The sequence below is a fragment of the Callorhinus ursinus genome, unplaced genomic scaffold (assembly GCF_003265705.2).
Source record: "Callorhinus ursinus isolate GAN/ISIS: 27379988/994484 unplaced genomic scaffold, GSC_fseal_2.0 scaffold7, whole genome shotgun sequence".
Taxonomy (NCBI): domain Eukaryota; kingdom Metazoa; phylum Chordata; class Mammalia; order Carnivora; family Otariidae; genus Callorhinus; species Callorhinus ursinus.
Window position 1 is genome coordinate 15,261,857 of NW_027397069.1, and position 14,128 is coordinate 15,275,984.

At 35.2% G+C, this 14,128-nt stretch overlaps 1 pseudogene; it reads left to right on the top strand.

Annotated features, from left to right (window-relative positions):
- The first annotated feature begins 5,151 nt into the window (after nucleotides 1–5,151).
- On the top strand, nucleotides 5,152–11,141 carry LOC141373043 (dnaJ homolog subfamily A member 1 pseudogene; annotated as a pseudogene).
- The last annotated feature ends 2,987 nt before the right edge of the window (nucleotides 11,142–14,128 follow it).

Genomic DNA, 14,128 nt, shown 5'->3' on the forward strand with positions numbered 1-14,128 from the left:
ATCCCAGGACCCTGGGACATGACCTGAGCCAAAGGCAGACGCTTAACAACTGAGCCACCCAGGCACCCGTGAACATTTTAAATTATAGTATTTTTAAATAAAGAATACAATTAAATTTAGATTAAATTCAATAAGTATAACCAGAAGAACACAAATCAATCCAAGAAAACCATACTATATTAAATTTAGTGGACAAAGAGCAATTGCTTGAAATTAAATATCAAATATTGATAATCAAATAAGAGGTTCTGAAATACTTGAAGGTGCTTGAATCCTATGTTTCCCTTAAGCAGTAATAAAGATATCCCCTTAAATCTTCAATTAATTAATTGTTCAAAATTACATGCACACAAGATAAATTACAAAGGTTAATAATGTACAGCAACTTAAAGTTACAAAGCCAAAGAATAACAGAATAAACTGCTTCTACAAAACATTAAGGAGCCTTAAATTTTTCTACCTCAAATCTCAACAAATATTGTAGAAATGGATATCAATTATTCTTTGTGTTATTTATTTCTTCTCAAAAAGAGATCTATAATGTGTAATATTGAGTTTATCACCCCATTTAGTCTACTACTACTACTACTACTACTTATTATTATTATTATATATCTTTTAAGACACAGATACAGAGAATTAATCATAATCTGTATATGGCACAATATAGCACTGGTCTGCACAACCCCTTCATTTATTTTATTTATATATTTATTCATTCCATTTTATTTCCATTCACTACTACTATTCCCTACCTGCAACATAAGAAACCATTCCAATGTATTTGGTAAGAATCATTTTACTTGTATGTGTTCTTATGTTTCATTTTGTCTTATGGTTTTAGATTTTAATATATAAAATAAAATGATAATGTGATATAGACTTTATTCTCTTTCTAATTTTGTTCATTAGGAACCATGATATTAAGCTCTACCCATGTTTACAATGCTCACCTTCTATGTTGCTACTAAATGCCACATCATTCAAAAGTGTGTATTTACCCAAGGCTACTTATTCATTCCACTACTATTTTTCTTTTTCTTTTTTCTTTCTAAAGGATTTATTTATTTATTTGACAGAAACACAGCGAGAGGGGGAACACAAGGGGGGAGTGGGAGAGGGAGAAGCAAGCTTCCCGCTGAGCGGAGAGCCCGACGCGGGGCTCGATCCCAGGACGCTGGGATCATGACCTGAGCCGAGGGCAGACGCTTAACGACTGAGCCACCGAGGCGCCCCTATTCATTCCACTACTGACGAGTATCTCCACTGCCTCTACAACCAACAAACAGAACAAGAGTGAACATTCTAGTAAATTTGCCTTTAGAGACTAACATAAGACTTTATTCTGGATATTTACTTGGGAAGAATGCTGGGGTATATAATGAATATATTTAATTTTACTTATTACCACCATTCTTCCCTACAGGATATCGGCATTAGTCTACATTCATTTCAGCAAGCAATGGGGATTCTGTATCATATATTTTCACCAAAGTTAATTACATTATGAAATTTTACTTTTTACCATTCTGGTATATATTAAAGCTTCTATAATTTATACAAAGCATTCTTTTTCCTGACAGTAAGTGAAGTCTGTTACTCAAAATATATTCAGAAAAAAAAAACAACCCACAAGCTTCAGTATGGATACTAAAAGCCATTTAGAAGCCACACATATTCTACTGAAAAAAAAATTGTAGATTTTAAAAGGATGCAAAACATACAAAATAATTTATTGAGCACTTAAAATGAATCAGACATTACTTTATATACTGAGAAATAGTAGTGATAACAACAATCAAAACAAATGAACCAAACAAAAACTTGTCATGAACCTTTGAACAATAAGCATTTCTATTGCTCATGAGTCTATGCATCATCTGGGTACCTTTTCCAATTTTGGCTGGACTCACCCATGTGTCTGCATTTGGCTGTGGATCAAGGAAGCAACTCTGGTAAATTTGTCTGGGGTTTTTGTTTTTGTATTTCACACATTTGAGGCTTGGCTGGCTGCAGGCTGGTCTAGAATGTCCTTGGCTAGGACAAATAGGTTCTTCTCCAAATGATCTCTTATTTTCCATCAGTCTAGATTAATTTCTTCTCATAAGGGAGGCAGGTACCCAAAAGAAATGATAGAAGTGGGCAAGGCACATAAGGAATGGCCTCAAAATTTGCACACCATCAGGCGCCTGGGTGGCTCAGTAGGTTAAGCATCTGCCTTTGGCTCAGGTCATGATCTCAGGTCCCTGGGATCAACCCCCACATGCTAGGCTCCCTGCTTCTCCCTCTTCCTCTGCCCCTCCCCATCCGTTCATGCTCTGTCTCTTTCTTTCTTTCTCAAATAAATAAAATCTTCAAAAAAAAGTTGCACACCATCACTCCGTACACATTTTATTAAGTGAAAGGAAAGCACAGGACCAGTCCAGATGCAAGGCATAGAGAAACAAGTTTTACTTTTTAAAAAAGCATGGATACAAGGTTGAATGGAAAATTGGGATCATTTTGCAATCAAAACGAACACAAACACAAGTAATACATTTGAAGGACCACAGTATATTCTATGGGGAGGAATAAGAGTTCAAAAGTTAACAGATACTTGATGGCATAGAACTTGTGGGCTATTGTGATACATTAGGCTTTTAATTGGGGTGAAAAGGAAAACCACTGGACGATTTTGAACAAAAGAGTGATATCCTAGGGGTGCCTGGGTGGCTTAGCCTCTTAAACCTCTGCCTTGGGCTCCGATCCTCATCCCAGGGTTCTGGGGCTCTCTGCTCAGCGGGGAGTCGGCTTCCTCCTCTCCCTCTGCCCCTCCCCCTTGTTCTTGCTCTCTCTCTCTCTCTCTCTCCCCCCCCACTCTCGAATAAATAAATAAAATGTTTAATTAAAAAAGAGTGATAGCCACATTGGGATAAGGAGGTAATTAAAAACACAAATCAGGCGCCTGGGTGGCTCAGTTGGTTAAGCGACTGCCTTCGGCTCGGGTCATGATCCTGGAGTCCCGGGATCGAGTCCCGCATCGGGCTCCCTGCTCAGCAGGGAGTCTGCTTCTCCCTCTGACCCTCTTCCCTCTTGTGCTCTCTATCTCTCATTCTCTCTCTCTCTCAAATAAATAAATAAAATCTTTAAAAAAAAACAAAAAAACACACAAATCTAGATTTCAAAGGAAAGGTCTGAGCTGGGATACATATATAACCTGCTAAAACTGTAAATTGCATTTTTTCATTTGTGTTAAATATAAATTTTATTGAATATATTTATGCCATTATAATAGGTCATCAAATACTGAATTCTGATTTGTGTAAAAATATGTCGGAAAGCTATCATTTACAAATTTGATAAACCCGGTTTCTCTATACCCAAGTTTAGCAGAGAAGAAATGAACTCTATGATTTCCTTTTCCCATTCCACACATCAGTGCTTTGTAGAAACCAACAAATTTTAGTTTGGGTCCCTTTTTGCTGTGTCATCATCTAATTTATTCGAATGTTGCCTCTTCTGGTACTTCCATGACTCTCCTTCAGAGCTGGACCACTTTTCATCTACATGAATGTTAAAGGTCCCAACCGATGAAGTGTTTTACTTTTAGTAAAAGGAGACATATGTATAAATAATTAAATAAATGCATGCAATTGTGGGACAGTGATGTGGAACTTAAAAAAAGAAAAATGATGGCTTACCTCCAAAAGGAAAGGTATATGGTTGCGGTATTTTTATATTTCTCAGAAGCTGACACAACTGGTCCAACTATGAGAAATTCCAATTAACTAGACATCTGTTGAAAACACAGCAGAACAACACACAATCTGTTTTAGATATTTTTGCCTAATGTGGCTGACAGTTTACTAAAACAAACAATACAGGAATAAGGTTAGTACTTTACTGACAATTAAGTATGAGTAGTTGATACTTTTAAGGAAAGGTAATTCAGAAAATCAATCATAAACAAGTAGATACTAAGAATTTAGAGGAGAATTTTAAGGAAAAAGCACAGAAAATAATAAAGAACTTCAGGAAAATATAGCATTCTGCTAATAACAAAAGGAATGATTTATTTAGTGAACAACATAAGAGAGTTGCAAAAAAATGAATCAATGTGATTATTAAAAGTAAGATAAAGATACTATAGAAAGGATATATATGTGTGTGTACAAAGAAGGGCTATCCCTTCTTTTCTAACCCTACTGTTTCATGTTTTACCTGTTTCATATTCTTGTCAGCCCCCAGAAAAATGTCTCTTTAAGATGTCCAACTCCTCCGTGAAACTGGATAGTTTTTATTATAAAGTTTTTCGTGATTTATATTTAAATTTTCAATCCATATATTTTAAACACTAATATTCTACTTCCTCTCTTTGTGGATGAAAATTATTTATTTTCTCATCACCTTATTTAATTTGACCTGTCATTTTCCATCATTTAAACCCTCTACTTTATCTTCATAATCTTCATTTTACAGACTAAATTCCTTTCTTCAAGGACATCCCCTTTATTAAAATATCTACTGACATAAATAACTCTCGATATACTATTAGTACACAAAGCACAAACTGGTGAGGAGTAGTTTGAAATAAGGATGCTGACAGATTTGATTCATCTATACAGTTTTCTTATTTTATTAAAGCAAATCTGTAGATTGATAGATTTTTCTGTGTTAATAACAAATGTGACAGTACTTGGAGAAAAATACCTACATAACAAATGTAATCTAGTCTGACTTCAGTTTTTAATATTGGGTGCTGTATATTTTCAAGCTTCACTTTCCCTTCTCCCTTTCCCAGCCCGCTTTTGGACGGGCGGGGAACAAAGTCTACTTGCTCCCTCACTTGTTGTGAGGTTCAAACCCCAGAAACAAATGGGAAATAGGTGCCCACAACTGGAAAGGTTGTGTCCAGCCCCACGCTCTCCCCACAATAAAAACTCCAAGCCAATCTCCTTTCCCTGCTCCCACAAACCATTTCAGACTCATTCAGGAGGCTTACTCTGCTCTCCCCCAGAGCTCTTATTTTGCAGTAGCAAAATAAACTTTTCCGTTCCTTCTTCTCTGTGTCTGGCTGGCATCATCATTTTTGACATACAGACCAGATTTTGAGTGGGTTCCATCCTGCTTCTGTAGAGCAAGCAAGGATCTGCTAAAACTAAGACAACACTCCCTCAGTGTGATATCTGCATGGACGCTTCTGAGTCTTACTTAATACTCATGTGTTGATCTCAATGGACATTTCATTTTGCAGCAGACTACCTTAAAATACATGGTAGGTAACTTTTTAAATATTTTTTTCCATTATATTTGTCATGATTTATTGAAAATGATCCATGAATTTTCTAATGACATCAAATGGAACCACGATCATTAACCAAAAAGTAGTGTGTGGGAGAGAGGTAGTGGTAGTTATTAAAATGACAAGAAGTTTGTTCCCTAGAAAAATTACGGTGTGATAGGTTCTAGCTTATTTTTTTCTTTAAAAATAAAAAGCCTAGCTCACTGAGAAAGGCCTAGTTTAAGTGTTATATAATATTTTAATCTGTAATTATTAGAACGGCAAATTTTAAAACATTGAAAGCTATCATAATTTGTTTAAAAAATCAATATTTGGTATTTCAGTTCTGCAAAATAATAAGAACTGTTTCAGAGAAGCACATAATTCCAAAGCCGGGAGAGAGTAACCCAATATTCTGATATTTTGAAGTGGTTAAGAAAGCAAGATATTTGAAGATTGGATATGTTTAAGCTCCAAGTAAATTTCTGGGGAAAAAAAAGAAATTTCAGCATTACCTAATTATTCAGTTATTGCAAATATTTGCTTTTTATGAATTGTGGTATATTTATTTTATCCCTTGACAGAGATGGGATGAAATAAAAAGTAATTACAAAAGAAAATATATTTGTATAAGAACAGAATGAAATATGGAACAAATAAAAAATTTTGTGATAGCCAGCATTATTATGAGAATGAATCAATGAATTAATACCTATAAAGGGTACAGAATAGTACCTGGCTCATAATAAACATTCGGCGTTGCCTAATATAAATGACATTGTTATCGCTGTTATTGTAATAAATAAGGGAACAGGCATCAGAAACCTGTAAATCCGGTCATACTGTTCAGTAAGATTTCAGTTGTGGGGATTGTCTTGCACATTTTCCGGACTTGGGTTTTGGCTCCCCCATTATACATATTTATACATAAATTTAAATAAATATTTATTTAAATTTATTTAATTTATTTAAATAAGTGGGGAATTAAAGATGATTAACAGTTCTAATTCATTTTTTTAAAGTTGTTTACCAGCAAAATAGATCTTATAATAACTATCAATTACTTGTTAACTCTCACACTTCTAACTTTTTTTCTCCTTTATTAAAGTACATCTTTAATTCTTAGATGATAAGATTGGCTTTGATAATTTTGCTGGAACTCCCCATTTGGAGGTAGTTAACAAATAAATCAAGGAAACATTCATTTCTCGCCCTGACCTTGTGTCATCAAAGTCCACACTAACAATCCCCACTCTTTTATTTTTTCATTTTCAGGTATTTTTTTTAAATTTTATTTTATTATGTTATGTTAATCACCATACATTACATCATCAATTTTTGATGTAGTGTTCCATGATTCATTGTTTGCATATAACACCCAGTGCTCCATTCAATACCTGCCCCCTTTAATACCCATCACCAGCCCAACCCATCCCCCTACCCCCCTCCCCTCTAGAACACTCAGTTTGTTTCTCAGATATTTTCAGGTATTTTATTTTATTTTTGTTTGTTTGTTTTTAGATTCTAGATATTAGTGAGATCATTGATATTTGTCTTTTTCTTACTTATTTCACTTAGCATAATGCCCTCAGGGTCCATCTTGTAGCAAATGGCAGGATTTCCTTCTATTTTATACCTGAATAGTAGTCTATTGTCAACCCCTGCTCTTAAATGCCTTGTAATTCAGTACATTAATATAACTAATTTTTTAAATTCATTTTTAACTAAAGTCTTATTTTAGGAAGATTCAAACTGTGCCCTGTGGCATGAATCTAAAATAGTCCCTCCGTTTTTTACCCTTCCACTTATATTCTTGTCTTCAAAAGAGAAAATTCAGTAAATAGATATGCACAGTGTTTCCTACTTTCTGCTATTTTTTTAAAGATTTTTTTTAAGTAATCTCTACACCTCATATGAGGCTCGAACTTACAATCCGAAACAAGTCACATAGTCTACTGACTGAACCAGCCACGTGGCCCCCTACTTTCTGTGTTTCTAGTGGAAGCTCAACATCTCATACTGTAGGATTTTCTACCAGTATAACACAACCTCCAGCTGCATAGTTTACTGTTTTATTTATGAGACAATAAATGCAATTACAAAGATAATTATTTGTTTTAGAATAGTTTCCCACATTTTTTTCTCATCAGTTGAGATAAGAATTTCAAAAAAGCACAACTAGAATAGATTAAGATACCCTGTATTTGTAAGTCAAATATTCAGCAAATTCAGAAATAAATTTGTGTAATGAATATCTAATCACTGAAAGCAAGCAAGAGTAACTGGTTGTATTAAAAAGCCTAGGATTACATAGAAACTTATGAAAAATGATTATGTCTGTGTCCAGTTCTGATTGTGTGTGTTCCCCCCACATTCGTATGTTGAAACCCTGACCCACAATGTGATGGTGTTTGAAAATAGGGCCTGTAGGACGTCATTAGTTTTAGATGATGTTGTGAGAATGAGGCCCCCCTGATGAAACCAGCGTCATAGGATGAGAAAGAGGGGACGGAGTATCTTCTCTCCCTGCCACATAAAGATACAGAAAGAAGCAGTTGTTTACAAGCCGGGAAGATGTCCCTCACTGGGGAGGCAAATTGGCCAACACTCCAGAACTGTGAGAAAGAGATCCCGGGCGCCTGGGTGGCTCAGTCGGTTAAGCGACTGTCTTCGGCTCAGGTCATGATCCTGGAGTCCCAGGATCGAGTCCCGCATTGGGCTCCTGGCTTTGCGGGGAGTCTGCTTCTCCCTCTGACCCTCGCCACTCTCATGTGTGTGCTCTCGCTCTCTCTCTCTCATTCTCAGTCTTCCTAAATAAATAAATCTTTAAAAAAAAGAAGAAAGAAATCCCTGTTTAAGCTACCCATTATACTGCATTGTATTATAGTGGCCAGAACTGATAAATGCCATATGGCAGGAGTAAATAACCCAGAAAGTAATGAAATACAATGTGGTTTTAATATATATTAATATCATAAATAAAAATGTGATGTTTTAATATATCAACAATCAAAAAAATCAAAAAGAACAGGAAAAGGAAGATACACCACAATTTTACAAGACACCAAGTGAAAACTGTTAGCATGTATTGTGATATTTTACAATTAGTTTGTCAAAAGGAAAATATATGTATCAGATATTTCTAGGCTAGAATCAAGACTCAGGAATAACCAGAATGTGTGAAATTTTCTTGAATAAATACTGACTTTTCTTACAATAGTTTTCTGATTATAAGGTATATGATTATTGCAGCTATCTTAGAGAACATCAAAATATAAAAAGAAAGAGAAGTTATTATATTTTCTATACTTATTGAATTCCCTGATACACATATATACTTTAATAAATTCAAATTATGTTTAATATTTTATATATAAATCTAAAAATGTGCAAAATCATTTTCAAAAAAATCAACTGACATAAAAACTGATATTTTATTAACTTCAATTTTTCATTTGTAATATTGAAAATAAGTTTCATGTAAATACAGTACCTTATAGTTTCTAGTATTTGTATTAACTATGTATTCTTGTCTCTCCCAGCAGATAGGGAATATTGTAAACCGTGGGGTTTTTTTGTTAAATTTAAAAAATTTTGCTTACATTAAGTGATATTTGCTTGCAAGCATATGACAATTTTTCTCGCATTTAACTTGTGTCTTTTAGAATTCTCTTTGTAGTATATTGTGTATGATTTCCAAATGTTGATTTGTTATGGAAAAATCTATTTTCTTAACGCCTTTCTGAGATTGCTTTTAACTTGATAATTTTATTGATTTGAAATAAATGTCAATATTTGTCTATCTAATTTACTTTTTGAAGGTAATATTTTTTAAACATAAAAATAATGTATTTTTCCTACATATTTAGGAAGTATAAAAAAGAAAATCAACCTCCCAGTAATTCTATAATCAAAAGAGAATCACTCTTAAGATATTTTTTCATTGGTGTGAAAGACTATTCTGTGACAATCATTTAGAATTTGAAGATTTTTTTTATTTGACAGAGAGAGACACAGCGAGAGAGGGAACACAAGCAGGGGGAATGGGAGAGGGAGAAGCAGGCTTCCCCCAGAGCAGCGAGCCTGATGCTGGGATCCTGGGATCATGACCTGAGCCAAAGGCAGATGTGTAATGACTGAGTCACCCAGCCGCCCCAGAATTTGAAGATTTTTACTTAATACATAACGTAAGAGATTAGAGGAATTCTTTACTACTTAATTTTTTATTATTTTTATTTATTTTTACAGATTTTATTTATTTACTTGAGAGAGAGAGTGCCCACATGTGTGAGTGGGGAAGAACGGAGGGGGAGGGAGAGGGACAAGCAGACTCTACCCGGATACAGAGCCCTATGCAGGCTGCCATTGTTCCCAAGATCCTGAGTTCATGACCTGAGCCAATATCAAGAGTCTGATGCTCACTCAACATAGGGAGCCCCTTGGGCACCCCACTACTTAATCTGTAATAGCTTTATATTACTTCATTATGTGGGTATTTCACAATATATTAGGTCTTTGTTTTTTAAATGGTCTCTATTACAGAGAAAAGGGGAAAAATAATACCTTTAAGAAATCACGCTTCTTGACTTTGCAGAATGCTCGGTGGGAGGCGGAAGAGTGGCAGCTGCGCGAGCTGCACCCAGCAACACGCTCCTTCCCGCTCCCCCACACCGCCTTGGCCTGCTCACCTGCTGTAGAAAATGCTGAAGGAAACCACTTACTTTGATGTTTTGGGGTTCAACCCCAGTGCCACCCAAGAGGAATTGAAAAAGGCCTACAGGAAACTGGCCTTGAAGTACCACCTGATAAGAATCCAAATGAAAGAGAGAAGTTTAAACAGGTTTCTCAAGTTTAGGAAGTACTCTCTGATGCAAAGAAAAGGGAATTATATGACAAAGGAGGAGAACAGACAATTAAAGAAGGTGGAGCTGGTGGTGGTTTTGGCTCCCCCATGGACATCTTTATGTTTTTTGGCGGAGGAGGAAGGATGCAGAGAGAAAGGAGAGTTAAAAATGTGCATCAGCTCTCAGTAACCTTAGAAGATTTACATATTGGTGCAAGAAGAAAACTAATTCTGTAAAAGAATGTGATTTGCAATAAATGTGAAGGCCGAGGTTGTAAGAAGGGGGCAGTTGAATGTTGTCCCAATTGCGGAGGTACTGGAATGCAAATAAGAATTCATCAGATGGGACCTGGAATGGTTCAGCAAATTCAGTCTGTGGGCATGGAGTGCCAGGGCCGTGGGGAACGGATCAGTCCCAAAGATAGATGTAAAAGCTGCAATGGGAGGAAGATAGTTTGAGAGAAGATTCTAGAAGTTCATACTGACGAAGGCGTGAAGGATGGCCAGAAGATAACATTCCATGGTGAAGGAGACCAAGAACAAGACTGGAACCAGGAGATACTATCATTGTTTTAGATCAGAAGGACCACGCTGTTTTTACTTGGTGAGGAGAAGATCTTTTCATGTGTATGGCCGTACAGCTGGATGAAGCACTGTGCGGCTTTCAAAAGCCAATATCTACTCTTGACAACTGAACCATCATCATCACCTATCACCCAGGTTAAATTGTCAAGCATGGAGATATCAAACGAGTGCTAAGTGAAGGCATGCCAATTTATCATAGACCATATGAGAAGAGTTGCCTAGTCATCGAATTTAAGGTAAACTTTCCTGAGAATGGCTTTCTTTCTCCTGATAAACTCTCTTTGCTGGAAAAACTGCTACCTGAGAGGGGAAGTAGAAGAGACTGATGAAATGGACCAGGTAGAACTGGTGGACTTTGATCTAAATCAGGAAAGATGGCGCCATTACAATGGGGAAGCCCATGAGAATGATGAACATCATCCCAGGGGTGGTGTTCAGTGTCAGACCTCTTAATGGGGCCAATGAGTAATGCTGCTGGCATTTTATATGCAGTAGTGAATGAGTGAAGGACTATAATCATAGCTCACTACTTGCTATTGTTTTTGTTTTAATATTCAACTATAGTAGTATTTAAAAATTAAATGAAGAGTAAATTCAAATATAAAAGCAAAAAAAAAGAAATCACGCTTCTCTATATTGATTTTAAATAAATTCCTAAAACTAGAATTTTTAGTAGAAAAGTAGAAAGTCCTCTTAAAAATTTTAATTTATGTTAACAAAAACATAACAGTTTACATTTCTACCAATAATCTAGAAATCGGTCTCTTCAGCCACTTCTTTTATTTATTTGTTCCATGGACCATATTTTTCACCTTTATTTTCTCAATATATTTGAAATATATATACCCTATTCTGAATTCTAATATTAATTACTTTACCTTTTATTTCCTTAGATACCAAAGGTAACCACAATATAATAAATATTAATTACCTCTGTATAAAGCAAACATTTGGTTTATTTCTTCTTCTGGTCCAATTTTCTCATCTGGTCATGGCAATATGTTGTGAGAGAAGTAATTCTATATTGCAAAAAAATACATTATGTCTTTTATTTTACTATTATATCCCACTTTTACCTTTCATGAAATAATTATTAAGCAATTTGAAACATTTGTTATCTAAGCTCACCATGATGCTATAATAATAAAAACTGTAATCACAAGTTCTATATAAAATCCTACTATAGGTGTGGTGGTGCCTGGTTGGCTCAATTCAGTAGAGTATGAGACTCTTGATATGGGGGCGAAATTTCGAACCCCATGTTGGGTGTAGAGATTACTTAAAAATAAAATCTTAAAAAATTCCTAACATAAAATTTTTAGAAGACCATATTTGTGTTACAATTTTCTTATTTAAATGAAATATGATTATCAGTTCCTTTATTTCAAACTTTGTTATTTGGGTCAAAATAATCTTAGTTAATCTCTTAAATGTTATTATTGCTCTAGAATTACAAATGAAATCCCAAGACTATGTAGGTGCTATGTAGCAACATCATAGTAATTTAAATTGTGAGAGTAAAAGGTAAAAAATAACTTTGCTTTAGATAACTTAACCTGCATCATGCCATCTCACTATCTAAACCAAATTCTTTTTTAGGGATAAAACAATTCCTGTTGATAATTTTTGTGCAAGTTAAAATTTTCCATACCATTATGTCTTAAGAATCATGACATTTTACACAGAAGTGAAATTGATATTTAAATGAAAAATCTTAAGTTTTATTTTGATACCTGGAAGATTTTCATAAATAACAATTTCCCCAATCTTTAGCTTAAATTACTTCATAAACACTTTGCAAAAGTCCTTTTCTTTTACATCAAAATCACATTTTCATTCACCAATACTTATGAGATTGGACATTTATTGGGTTCTCTAATGTCAGGCATTTTTTTATGCCCTTTACAAGTATTTGTGTATCTAATTCTAACACCATGTCCATGAAATCGATATTGTTTCTGTACTCATTTTATTGATGAAGTCATAGAATCCAAAAATGGCTACAGGCTGTGTCTCAGGTAGCAAGCCAGTCAGTTTCATAGCTGGGGGGAGAACTGCAGCTGGTTTGGGACCCCACACTCTCACCCACTCCATGTTGCAGCCTATTTAGGACTACAGTGAAATAGTGGCATACATCTAAATAATCACAGAACATAATTACTCCCAGCATTCTATTTATGGATTCTGTAATGGCATTTTTATTTAATAATTATAGTTATTTATGGAGACTAATGATATATATTTCTTTCCAGAACTAAAACATCTGGTACTTCTATCATATCGGAGGCCTGAAGTTCAAGTTATGATATATTGGAAAATAAAGTTTAGCATTTTCCATGTATACAAATAACTGTCACCATAATAAGAACTTCATATGATTCATATCCAGAAACTTCCATTGCCTCCTACTGTTCCCTCCACTTCCTTTGCATGATTCATTGACCACTACTACAGTACCCAGCTCAAAACCCAAGAGCATTGCACTGTTTTCTCAGCTCTTTTCATGGCAGATAGCCCCTTTCCCAAGACGCAGACACAAAGATACACACACTCACATCACTGAAGTACCCATTTCCAATACCTACTGGCTAACATTGGTTTTTAAGACACATTACAAAGCAGACTCACCCCTCTCCCTAACACACACACACACACACACACACACACACACACACACACACACACTCAACCAGATGTAAAAGCTGTCTTGAATTTTATTATTGGTGTGATTTGCTAATGTTTTCCTTTTTTGCTCTAGATTCAGGATTCTCTTCTCCAATTCCCTTATTCCTTTGTTCTCTGTTAAGATGTAGAAAAGCAATATCTTCATACAACCCTGATAGCTCCAATCTATTTTAGAAATTAATCCTTAGTTTTTACTCAATCCCTGCCCTTTCATTGTGAACTATTTCTATATACTTGTTAATCAAGGGCTATTCCCCAGACTGGAACACAATCCATGTAGCTAATCCAGAGAGGTATTTTTTAAAAGATTTTATTTACTTATTTATTCATTTTAGAGAGAGAGAGAGCGAGCGAGAGCACATGTGTGAGTGAGGGGAAGGGCAGAAGGGGGGGAAAGAATCTCAAGCAGACTCCGCGCTGAGTGGGGTTTGATCTCAGAATCCTGAGATCATGACCTTGAGGAAACCCAAGAGTTGGAATTTTAATGGACTGAGCTACCAAGGCACCCCCAGAGAGTTTGTTGGGGGATTTCTCTATGGAAGCAAGAGATTCCAGGTATTTTAAGTACTTATCAGTTTCTGTTGTCTTCCAAATTGAACTGCTAGAAATGAGAATTATACAGGAATACAGAAATAATATTTGTTTCTAGTCAATTGTCTGAGTAGTTTTACTATTTGTCTTATGGATTATAACAAATACAAAAGAATTGAAAATAATCTGCTTACATTCTATATACCACATGTTCTCCTCCTCCA